The sequence below is a fragment of the Phlebotomus papatasi genome, chromosome 3 (assembly GCF_024763615.1).
Source record: "Phlebotomus papatasi isolate M1 chromosome 3, Ppap_2.1, whole genome shotgun sequence".
Taxonomy (NCBI): Eukaryota; Metazoa; Arthropoda; class Insecta; order Diptera; family Psychodidae; genus Phlebotomus; species Phlebotomus papatasi.
In genome coordinates this window covers 49,125,323-49,138,117 of record NC_077224.1, presented here as the reverse complement: position 1 = coordinate 49,138,117, position 12,795 = coordinate 49,125,323, and the positions used below count along the sequence as shown (strand labels likewise).

The window sequence follows — 12,795 nt, the reverse complement described above, 5'->3', positions numbered from 1 at the left end:
AGTCGGAAAAGCTCCGCTCTTGGCCTTTCATTCGGCGTCTCCACTGTCGATTGGGGGCTTCCTTGCAATACGAGACGCCGAGAATAGTCGCACAACGGGCGCGCTTCGAGACGCACATGAGCTCCCGCAGTACATTTTCTGCTAACTATCGCTTCTTTTTCCATCTCATAATTCGATTTATTCTCTTGAACGAGAAGAGAAAGCATCTGGACATCAAAAGCCATCAATCAAAATATCGTTCTAAATTCCAAATTAAATACGTTATTTTTTGACCATTTCCCTTCGGTACCTTATGTGCAAAAAAAAATGTGATTAGAGCTTTTTGCTGCTTGTTCTGTGCTGAAAATTTTCTTTTGGCATTATTAATAGTTAAATCAAAACAAAACCCATATCGCTTGGGGTGCTAATTAGGGATTAATTGAGTGATTTTCAAAAGGTATACAATGTATTAATCACCTTAAATGAATTAACTTTCCTCATTGGAGTCATTGTGCGTCATAAAAGCAGAGTATAAAGTCTAAATATGTGCCAATTATGGTAATTTAATGTGTTCACTAAATGATATTTTAATTAGTTTTTAGTGTTTTACATACAGACATTTAATTTACATGCCACCCATTCATTCGCTCTAAACTCAAATATAACCCCATGCATTATATGAAGCAAAACCCCCCTATATTTCCACTTGAGAGACTTTCTCGTTTGGGAAACTTTTTTAATGGGGCATGGGAAACATCATTGTACTGTGTGCAGTATGAACTTGACCTGTTTCAAAAATTGGAGAGCAAATTCAATTCACCCCGTATAGCCGAGGGGCTAACGTGGTTGTTTGTACGGTAGGGGTTCAATGTTGAACATCAATAACGATTGCGTACAATGTTGCTCTAGTTAAACCTTCGCATGTGCCAGTCAGCTTGAGTGAACGACACGAGTCAAAGTCTTGCGGATTATCCCTTGACAACGGCTCAAGTCACCAATTCAACCATTTGGATATTTCTATTGGAAAAGATTTAGAAGAAGAAAATATACAGTGATTAACTTTATAATCCGCAAAATGCCATTTATGTGCCTTAAATTTGTTAAAAAGTAAAATATTTAATACGACATTGAAAACATAGTTAATACCAGTCGGATTAGTGTACAATTGTGGCGCATGAGTAAATCTGCTGAGTTTATTCCCTTGTTTATTAACAAGATAATTGGACAAATTCGGAAGGATTAGGATTATGACAATTCTGGTGAATATGCAAAAACAACGAAAAACTAACCCAATATGCACATGCTATTCCTTGAACTTTGTAGAAAGAGTTTATATTGCTTCTAGAGCCCCACAGAAAAAGAAATGACAATGAAAAAAAAATAAAAGACGATGTAGGGTGAAAGGAGCATCTATTGATACTATAAGAACTCGTGTCAGGACTTATTGACACCCTACTCTGTACCATTTGGAATACGAAATTTGATCACTTATTCTTATCGAAAAACCCAGATTAATGAAAAAACGTTATATTAAATTATTTTCAACATTTTAAAAAAAAGTGTCAATAGGGGTTCCCTGTCGAAGAGGTGTTCCTTCGACCCTAGCTCTCTGTTTTATACAGAATAATTCAATAGTGAAATTCAGTTTGGACAATAAATTCGGAAAATTGTCTTTTTTTTATTTCCATACATAGCTTTATTTTCATTTATTCAATTTATAGACTACATTCAATTATTTAAATTCATTGAATTTTCGTATTCATTGAAAAATAGAACCCTTTAAAAAGCCAAAACAATATTAATTGGTCGTAATGTAATTATATGAACATTTAAACATTTAATTATTTTAAACAAATTGTAAAAAAAATTACCAAAGGTAAAATAATAATCCTTTACAAGGATGATTCTATTTTTCTGCCCGCCACTGTAGATATGGACTGTAAAAATGATAAATGTGTTCACAGCTGGAGTTTGATTCTTCAAACATTTCTTGGCTAAAAGCTGAATAGCACCCTGAAAAAAAATTCGTTTATGTTCGGGAACTTCAAACAAAATTGAGAATTTTACTGCTTGAATTCCACAAGGGGAGCAGTATATAATCTCACGATTCTTCACCCCCCCCCCATATTTTCCACCTTCCATTCCCTGGGGACTGCCTTTCTCAATATGTATTCGCGTTTAAGACGATTTCTGAGAAATGTCGTCACTGGTCGTCACGCTGTTTGTCGGTCTGTGCATCCTTTACCACACCTTAGAGGCCAAACGGTTAGAGATAGAGACTTTGAACTTCGGGGGACCCCTCATAATTCGAGCCTGGAACCATTAAAATGTCCCTCTCCTCTTCTCTTTCAAAACCATGCTTTTTGGAATTGATCGAAAACGCGACCTGCTATGTATTTTTTAATTTTTGGATATATTTTAGAGGTTACTTTGCTGGACTTTTCGACCTTATACGAAAATATCGTTGAATCATTCCTTAATAACGGTTTTTCAAGATCAAAAGTTAAAAAGCTCTAGAGAGCTATTATCATTATCAACGATTTAATCATTTGGGATTGTTGGAAAGGTTTTGGAATCCCAAACAACCCTGAACTGAATTCAATTCGTTGTTAACCGATAATAAACCGATTTACAACCAATAAGTGCAAAAAGAAATGCTACAGGCCCGCGCCAGAACATGCTGGAGCACCCTTCATCGTTACTACTTACTTACTTACTTAACCGGCGCTACAACCAATTACTGGTCTTGGCCTGACTCAGGACCCGTCGCCACTCGAGCCTGTTACGCGACACTGTTCTCCAGTTCCTCACCCCTAATGAGCTGGCGTCCTGGTCCACGCCGTCGGTCCATCGGAGGCTGGGTCGGCCTCGTCTCTTCGAAGCATTGAGTCCGCCCCTAAAGACTTTTCAGGCTGGGTCGTCCTCATCCTTGCGCCTTCATCGCTAGCCTCCCGGAATTAAGCCCCATTGCCCATCCCAAGACAGCCACCAATCTGACGTCCTCCTCGCTTTACTGGTGAATACCGATTGAGGAGCCGATTCGATTGTGCCTTCGGAATAACTCGTGAAGCACTCACAAATTCATCTAGCGGATCCATAGCGAAATTGTAATTTAAAGTTAGCCTCCATTATAGCACCCTTCAAAGTTACCACCAGAGCTGGACAACGATTAGGACCATTGGCTTATGAGAGTCTCCGTCAGGACGGGTTTTATCCCTCCAATTCCTCTAGGCTCAACAGTCCTACTATATAATTAATTTTTAATCGAAATTCAATTATATTATTCCTAAGGTAGGGTGAAAGGAACACCTATTGACACTTTAAGAACTTGTGAAAGGACCTATTGACACACTACTCTGCACTATTTGGAATACGAAATTTGAACGCTTATCTTTATCGAAAAACATAGATTAATGAAAAATTTTGACAAAACTGTCAATAAGGGTTCCCTGTCGAAAAGGTGTTCCTTCGATCCTATTTTGGGCAATCTTTTAAGCACCCCCTGGCATGTGGCCTGTGAAGTTGAAGCCAAAGCTCACTTTTACATACAAACACGTATGGGAATTTCTCTGCATTTGCAAGCGTTACGAAAAGTAACTTAAAAGTGGGGGCTGTTCTCCTCTTGGAAGTTACTGATCCCTGTGGAGGGATAAATATACTAGATTTCTGTCTAAATAACTTGTCCCGATCGGCTCTGTAAGCTGAGTAAAGGAACTGGCTTCATATAGCTCCATATAAGAAAGAGAACTTGCCATGGAGGTCTTTTAAGTGTTTTATAATTCGGTTGAGAATCGCTAAATGGTAAATTATGGGAAAGTAAATTTGAGGCTTTTAAGAGTTCGAACACTTCGCCAAGCCTGAAATGCTTCGCACCCCATTTAAATAAATTTTTAATAATTAAAATAATTAAGTGATATAATTAAATATGCGTTTTGACAAATTTTGCCCCAGTCTGCTCTACTCTTATATTTGGTTTAATCACTGAAAAAAAAGAGGCTACGATTAACTTTTTTTCGTCATAACTTTCAGACTTTTCGTGTGTGAAAATATATCAACATTTTTTAATGTTAATTTTACACCTTTTGAGGATAAAATCAACATGAAAAAGGGTAACTTTAACTCATAGTACAGCTAAAAAGGGTAATATTTACACCGATTTCGGATCAATACTGCAGGGTAAAATTAATATTTCCGAAATGTTATTTTGACTTTTTCGGATTTCTCTCAGTGATCATTAACTTAAATATATATTCCTCAAAAACAAAAAACAGATTTTTATTCGTCTTTATCCTAGTCAAGATTCCACATATATAAGGAGATCCTTTCTTCGTTCATCTTCTCTTTTAACAAGGTCGAAAGTTCCTATCTTTTCATAGTTGTATTGATGATTATGAGCACCACCCACCCTTATTGGACGTTGAGAATATCCCGGATGAGTCTTGCGGAGAATTTTTCTTCCTATGTACTTTGATTTACTTTGTGTTCTCCCCATCTTAATTCCTAAATCCTCTATGTGGCATACTACTGAAAAATAAATGAAATGGAAAAAAATGAAAATTCCCCTTAACACGGCATAAGAAAGAAATAAAGTGAGAGAAAACATATGTTTAAGCAACAATCCATCGATTTATCACTAGTTGAAACTCAAGTTGATGCAGTGCCAATTTTTAATAAGGCTTTTTAGTTGAATCAAAAAAATTAAATAGCTTAAAATTTCGTCCGGACAGTTTGCTGGGGGGTTTCGATAATATGTCCACTTGGATTAGGTCTAAAATATATGGAAAAATTCAAGAAGTAGTTTTAAACATTTTCGAATTAAACTAGATAAATATGTGTCGAACTATAGGGAGGGTCACCGAAGATGGGAAGTCGATATCTCTTGCCGTTTGGCTTCTAGTCACTCGTAAAACAGACAACCACAAAAAACGTATAAAAAGTGTTTTGAGTATGGACAACTTACGCTTTATTTACTTAGTTCATACCATTTATAAACTTAGGATTCCATATAAGGAATTCCGAGAAACTATTATATATTTAATAGTAAAATTGCATTCAGGAGATAACAACATTTAAATACTTTATTGTTTTGAATGTTATTTTATTTCAAATCTACATTTAAATGGACGTTTAAATGAATACTCATCTTAAAGAGAACTTTCGTGAAGTGTGAAATTCCCCATCACAACTGAATCTTTTGATGGAATTTTCTCTTAAAACTTTATATTGCAACTTTACCATTCATTCCTCCGGGAAAGAGAATTAATTATTCAAATCTCTATGTGTAACTTGTTCAACAGTCCGTAACAAGTCTCTATAGATCTGCACTGAGAAAGGTTGCGAGAAGAAAAGGATGTCACATACATAGCAGGATAAAATGTATTGATGTTTTCTCAATGTGTTGAAGGCACACAACTTCACTTTTGCTGACAACTTGAAGTGAACATGAAAAATGTTGAAAAAATGTTGACGATGCAAAGATTATTATAGGGGAGACTGGAGCGAAATTAGTCACGTATGGTGTTAGATATTGGGATGTTATAGTTTGCATTACAACACTGAAAGAAATCCGAAAAAGTTAAAATAACATTCCGGAAATGTTAATTTTACTCTGCAGTATTGATCCATAATCGGTGTAAATATTACCCTTTTTAGGTGTATTGGGGGTTAAATTAACCCTTTTTCATGTTAATTTTACCCTTAAAGAGGTGTAAAATTAACATTAAAAAATGTTGATATATTTTTAAAGTGTTAAAGTTACGAGGAAAAAAAGTTAATCGCACCCCCGTTTTTTTCTCAGTGAAGGAATATTGAAGAAACCATAATTTTATTGAAGTAAACATCTACCTTCACTGAGAAAAAAAGAGGGTGCGATTGACTTTTTTTCCTCAGAACTTTAACACTTTTTAGGTGTAAAAATATATCAACATTTTTTAATGTTAAATTTACACCTTTTTAAGGGTAAAATTAACATGAAAAAGGGTAATTTTAACCCCTAATACACCTGAAAAGGGTAATATTTACATCGATTTTGGATCAATACTGCAGAGTAAAATTAACATTTCTGGAATGTTATTTTAACTTTTCGGATTTCTCTCAGTGTTCCTATTTTTTAAAATATTTATAAACCTGATGCTAACATTTTTTGTGAATTTTACGTAATGAAAAATATATTTGCTGACTAATTTTACCCCAGTCTACCCTATTTAGAATTTAGTAACTCAACACTCAACTACTTGGTACTCCAGGGAAAAAGACATACAGGATTCTTCTCTGCTTCCTTAAGATCTCGAGGGTATCGAATCTCACTCAAACGCAACTTGACACATTCGTCTTCTGAATTAATTACAAGTATCTTAAGTAGAACATCTTCTAAATTGAACAAGAAGTTACATGTGACATATCCTGTGGGCTCTGGACAAACGCATATTGACAGTTTTTTTTTATTGGTAGAGGAAAGTGGTTTTCAAATTGCAAACTTTAGGAGTTTGATAAACTTTTCGAGGTTTGTTTACTTCAAAAGACTTCTAATACTAAGAATTTTGTTTATTTGCTTATAAAGTTATCTGCTTTCCAGATGAATTTCTGTTTTGAATTTAAAAGAAATGCCTTTGGCTGTGTTTCGGTTTAACTTTATCTTTGGTAGACGTATTGATCAACCAATTCACTAAGTTTGATGAATATTACATAGCCAGGATTTAATTATTAAAGCAATGCAACTATATAAGTAGATTATTTGTTACTGGGTCAAACCAATAATTTAAATTACATCTCTCCGATTGTCTTTTGTTTGGATGATCTGTTAAGCAGAAATACCAAGATAATATTAAGCTGTAATTATATTACTCTCTCAGTGATTGCAAATTGGATCAAAATGGAGATGTTAGGTGGCATTTTATCAGTTCACTCAATGATTACAAAATTAAATTTCCCTTCGGCACTTTAATGGAATATTCCTCAAGCGGAAAGTGAAAGTAATTTCAAATTTTCATCAATTTCCGCTGGTTACATAAAATTACAAAGTGAACACAAAAGTCGTCAATTTACAAGGCATATGAGTAAATATGTATATACAGTGTTTATGCTTGATGAAGGTGGTAGCTTCTAATATATAATTCGTCAACTTCACCAATATTCATGGCATCTCCTGGTTATCCTGCTGACTGTAGAGTAATCTATAATTTGTAACCACAGGGGATTGACATGCAATTTCATTATGTTCCATAAATGGACACATAGTATCTATATCCTTCCTGGAGCGCCTTTGAGATTCGATACACGAAAGGTATCGCACTTCATCATCGACAACTGATACGAATAAATGATTCTCTCTTGAATATCTAGGCCATTTGGCTTCCCTCCTTACCTGACTATATTTATCCAGTTTTTCGTCTGTTTCTTATCACATTTCCAGCTACTATATATAGGGGGAACTGGGGCAGTAGTAATCTGGGGTAGTTGTAACCACTGTGATTTTTTTCATTAATTTTAAGACTCCAGAGGATAAAACCCATAAGCATTCATAGATACCATGGGGATGTATGTCCACAGATAAATTGGTCAATAAAATCCTAATATACTTTAAAAATAAAAATCATTTTCCTGAAAATGTTGATATTTCGATTATTTTGATCATTTGGATTTCCACCTGGAAATTAAAAATTGTGTAAAATAATCGAAATGTAGCAATACCAGTTCTTTCCTACATCTTTTAGGATTATATTAATGCATTTACTAGAGAAATTGAGATTCTAATTATTTCAAAAGAATTAATAATTGGTCAGAAAACAGCATTTGGGGTAGATGTAACCAGGCAATTTCAATTTCACAAAATGAGTAGGTAAAAGAGCGGGAAATTGACCTTCATGCGAAATATCCATAATTCATAGATTACGAAAAAAAATGGTGGCACTGTGTTCAATAAAAAGTCACATGGTGTCAAAATATGGGGAAAATCCATTGAAAAATGTCTTTGATATGCATGCTTTTAGTTTTTTTGCTATTTTAATTATTCTTTGTAAAAAGTGTCGTGATTTTTTGAAAAATATACAGTCTTTATATATCTCTTAAGTAATTAAAATAATCGAAAGTGGTGCAAAGTTAATTTCAAGGGTGGGAAAAAAGGTGTTTACTTCCTCCCCAGAAAGTGGTTACTTCTACCCCAGGTATTTTGTGAAAAGAGAAAAATGCACAGGGACACAAATTTTATTTTTATGGAAAACTCAATTGTTTTCCAGCATCCGCATTACCCTCGATGAATTGCCTATACCCAAGGGTAAAACATGAGCTAAGAAATATTTTCCAAAAAATCACTGTGTCCTTGGAAAATCACCTCAAATTCGCATGTATCGAAAATGGTTACATGTGCCCCAGTCTCCCCTACATGTTCCATCTGTAAATAACACTATAAGAAAATCGAAATCCTAAAAGGGATCTATTGCCGAAGTTTTCTTTTCGATAATATACTATACATAGTTTGCAGTATTTGGAATCAGATTTACAAGTCAGCTTCACAAAGTTTTTACATTTATTGATACTTTAATATTTTTGAATGACTCCTTACTGTTTTTTTTTGTAGTTGAATATTAACAATTTAAATTTAAAGTTATGAACCTAAAATTTATACATTTCTACACATAGACTATGTGTCCATGTCTAGGATGATTAACTAACGGATGGAGCATTTTAATTCACAAATGGTATATTTTTCGTAAATTCTTTATAATTTTTAAGCTTTAGATCCCACAAAAATAAATATAACACGAAATGGTAGGCACATGTACAGAGAATATATTTTTATTGAATTTAAAATTTTACTGGTGTTACAGATAGAAAATTTTTCAGAAAAATTCAAAAAAATGCGAATTTTACGTCTTTTTCATAAAGGTTTTAGAAACTGTTATCCTCGTGCAATCATTATAAATTTTGTGATAATAATATAACATTAGATACTCTTTCATTTGGTAAAAGTTTTAAAATGATTGCATTTGGTTTTATACCAAAACTAAAAAAACCATTTAAGAAAATTATACCACATTTTTGTACGAAAAAATGTATGAAAATGCTCTGCCCTGGTCCATGTACATTTGTTTTTAATAAATTAAGTACCATTAATCGTCCTGAAACGGATACACAAAGTTTAATCATTTGAATTTTCTGTCAATTTGCACGTTTCTAATTTCTTAGGTACTGCTCTGGTCAGTAAATTAATTGAATTCTGATCAACACTTTAAGGTTTAAAATAGTAAAAACGAGATAGAAGTTTATGAGTGGAGGCTCAATTATGAAGCCTAATAATGAAACTTTTTATTTAATTATAGAAAACTTTATATTATTCAGTTGATCTTTTAAAATGAATTCTCAATCTTCTCTTTAGCGACAAAGTTTATGCGTTAATAAATCCAGATTTATTGAACGAATAATTTGAGAATGTCAGACCGAGATTGAAAACTACCATCTTGGAATTCTAAATCCCAATTTCACAATTTTTAAGTTTGAATAAAAATTCTTTTAGCCAGGGGAAAGCGCACTACCTTCAAGCGGTTCAAGCTTCCAATAATTTATTTTTTTTAATATGTTTTTAATTAATTTGACCCATTATAATAATATATTTTAATACCTAGTCTAATGCCTTAAATTTCCTGAAAAGAGCCATTGGCTAAAACCACCATAAGTGGTTGCGTTCGGACCGTTCGGACCATAAGTTTATCAGAATCTTTTCCGTAAATTCGAATAAATTGTAAAAATGAGAAGTGGAGAAAAGTGCTTTAAAGTTTTGTATGTTCGCCCAAAACGCATGCAAATCTGTTCGGCGCTTCTTTGCTTTCGTCTCTTTATTTTCGGACATAAATAATTCGAATTAGCCTCTGATATTTTTATGGTAGGGTAAGTGTGCCAAATTTCGGCCAGCTTCTAATTTCGGCCACTTTGAGTGTAATTTCGGCCAAACAAATAAATAAATTAAAATTATGTATGTAATCTTCGAATAGTCAATGAATTCATTTTGCTTTTAAATATTTATTCATTTTAAGATGTATTAACACAAAGACCGTTAAATTTTAGGTATAATTTGAATTTAAATTGTATTGTTAAAACTCAGTGTGGAAAGAGTCTTACAAAAAATGTAAGTGATCTCTTGTATTTCTAGCAGTCTTTTGATTTGTGATCAAGTGCAGAGGGTTTTCCTTCGGTGTTTTTCATGAAAATTTATTAGTTTTCATTAAAGATTGTCTCTGTTTATGTTGATAGTGAATCAATCTTTAAATTTTGAGTAAAATTTCCCAGATGGATCTTGTATTTCGCGTAAAAAGGTATATACTTTATGAGCCTCTCTCCGATTGCCTATTCCGGCAACATCTTTTGTTTTCCTAATTTCTTTTATTCATTTTATGTTTTTTTTTTCAATTTCTGAATTCTACAATGTCCAGAGAAAAAAACCATACCTTCTATGAAAAAGATGATGTGGAAAAGGCCTTGGAAGAGTTCAGGAAGGGCAAATTGCTACGGGAATCTGCGCGTAAATTTGAGATGCTACTCTTCAGGTCTTCAGGACAAATTACACGGAAGATCTCAGGGCCTATGGGTATTATAAACGTATTAAACTAAATATTAAACTCGTTCCGTTTGACGTTTTGGAATTTTCTATCCGTTGCGTCACAAAAGGTGGTCACAAACAAGGTGGCCGGAATTTCACACAAAGTGGCCGGAATACTACCCAAAGCAATGTCTGCATTTTTATTATTTCAATATTTTAAGGAGTGATTTAAATAAAACAAAGATGATAAACTAGTTTTCAAGGTTCCACGCAACCCTCAGGAAAAGGAAGTAACAAGAAATTTCAATATGAATTAAAAATATTGCATTTCAAACTTAGGACTTCGGTGCTTATATGCAACTATGCTGAAATTTGGCACACTTACCCTATATTCTTAAATAGTTTATCCATTGATATAAGCAATAATAAAAATATAGACCAATTTGGACATAATAATTGACACTCCCCCCTTAAGGTGAAAGTTCATTTTTCTCCATTTCATTTTTTTAAAATCTTAAATGGAATGAACATAAACCCTAAAAAAAGATACATTTTCACGAAAATTTTTCACAACACCGAAATCATTAAATATGTCAAAATGATTTAATTATTTTCTTCATTCTCTCTATTTAATTATAACCCTTTAAGGACGATTGGAACACCGGTGTCCCATAAAGAAAATAATTTTTCCTGACTACCTAAAATTATTTTTTTCTTATGTCTCTACATAATTGTAAAGTAGAAGGTTGAAGGAATCCACAATATTTTTTGCAAGTCTCTAGCTATTTGATATGTAGTATATATTTAAACTGAAAAATGGCGAATTTTTAAATTCTCAAATTCATAATTGATTTTATTTATTTTTTATACTTCCGATTTTTTTTAAGCAAAACCCTTTTTGCAATAAAAACTGCAATACTCATACGTAATATTTTTCATTAAAGCGAAAAATTTTATTCATTGGTATTGTTAGAAAAATTACTTAAATTTTTGGGCTATTTTTCTCCCTATCGTTCATAGAAACAGAAAATACAACGAATTAGACGCTGATGGTGGACTTTCCAAGGTAGATGTAAGATTTATCATTATGTTTCTCAGTTTAATTTTTATTGATGATTTTCAGTCCGTAAAAAGTGTCTCGTCGTTAAAGGGTTAAATGATAGATATTAAAGTATAACAAGTAGGGGAAAGTGGTCTGCCTTTGAACGAAAAATGATGTTCAAAATTTGAGATTTTTTTCAGAGTAAACTACAACATGAGTTTTACTTTGCACTACACCAAAAAATTCTCTTGTTCATTAAGCTTCTATGCTTACCCCATTCAGGACTCGCAAGTCCTCAGTTTTTCCTGGTAAGAAACTTAAAAATGTTATGTCGATATATTCAAAGGCAGCCTGCATGGTCTGCCTTTGAATGTGTTTGGGCAGCCTTTGAATCTTAATTTTTCACTGAGAATATTAGGGCTGTAACATTAAGTGGCCCATAATTGATTAGCATGAACCCTAATGCACTCAATAAAACCACCACTGTAGTCAAAAGTCATTATACAACAACATTTTTTACATTTTTCTGAAGCACTGTTTTTCACTTGTAAATTTGTAATAAAACGCAATTGAAGTTGACAATTGTCAGTTTGAAACATCCTGGCCGGAGGAAGATAGCATGTTATAAGTATTTGTATGACATTCGTCAGACCAAAGTAGGAGTTCTATTCTGCTCCCGGACAGGAAGCTGTCAGATGTTTCAATGTATGGAAAAAGAGGATTCAAAGGCACACAACATTAAGATTCAAAGGCTGCCGCAGAGCAATATTTGCAAACTTTTATCACCCACAAAAATTGTCTCATCTGAATCAAAATGTATTTGGAGAAATACCATCCAAGAATAACCTTCTATGATTCACAATAGAAGATTTGTTCGAAAAATTATTTTGATTATGAAAAAACACATGAATTGTGGAACATCAAAATTACAGTTTAGAGCTCAGTTTGGTTTTTTTGCCCTAGCACCTAGAAAATAAGAGCTAGGGTCTGCATTTTTTGATGACTTGTGAGGATTATGAATAACTATCTAAAAGTTAATAGAAAAGAATTTATGCTTTAAAGAGAACTGAAAAAATTACGATATTCAAAGGCTGCCGCATTCAAAGGCAGACCACTTTCCCCTATCAATTAAGTACTTAATAAATCAGTTTTAGTTTGAATAACATCAATTATTCACAGAGCTATTGAAATTAATCATATTGTAAATGAGTAGTTTATCTTTTTATTGCGAGCATTGGGAGTC

The 12,795-nt window shown here is 33.2% G+C and overlaps 1 protein-coding gene across 3 annotated transcripts in view; it reads left to right on the top strand.

Moving 5' to 3' along the window:
* LOC129808058 (inactive dipeptidyl peptidase 10) overlaps positions 1 to 12,795 on the top strand; it is a 273,322-nt gene that overhangs the window by 44,714 nt on the left and 215,813 nt on the right. The window contains exon 1 of one of the 3 annotated variants that reach the window (XM_055857738.1): positions 99 to 436. The exons of 1 other annotated variant lie outside the window; for it this stretch is intronic. The gene's annotated coding sequence lies outside the window, so the exon portion shown is untranslated. Of the gene's footprint in view, positions 1 to 98; positions 538 to 12,795 lie in introns of those variants that run through there. One more of the 3 variants, XM_055857737.1, reaches the window with a different exon arrangement.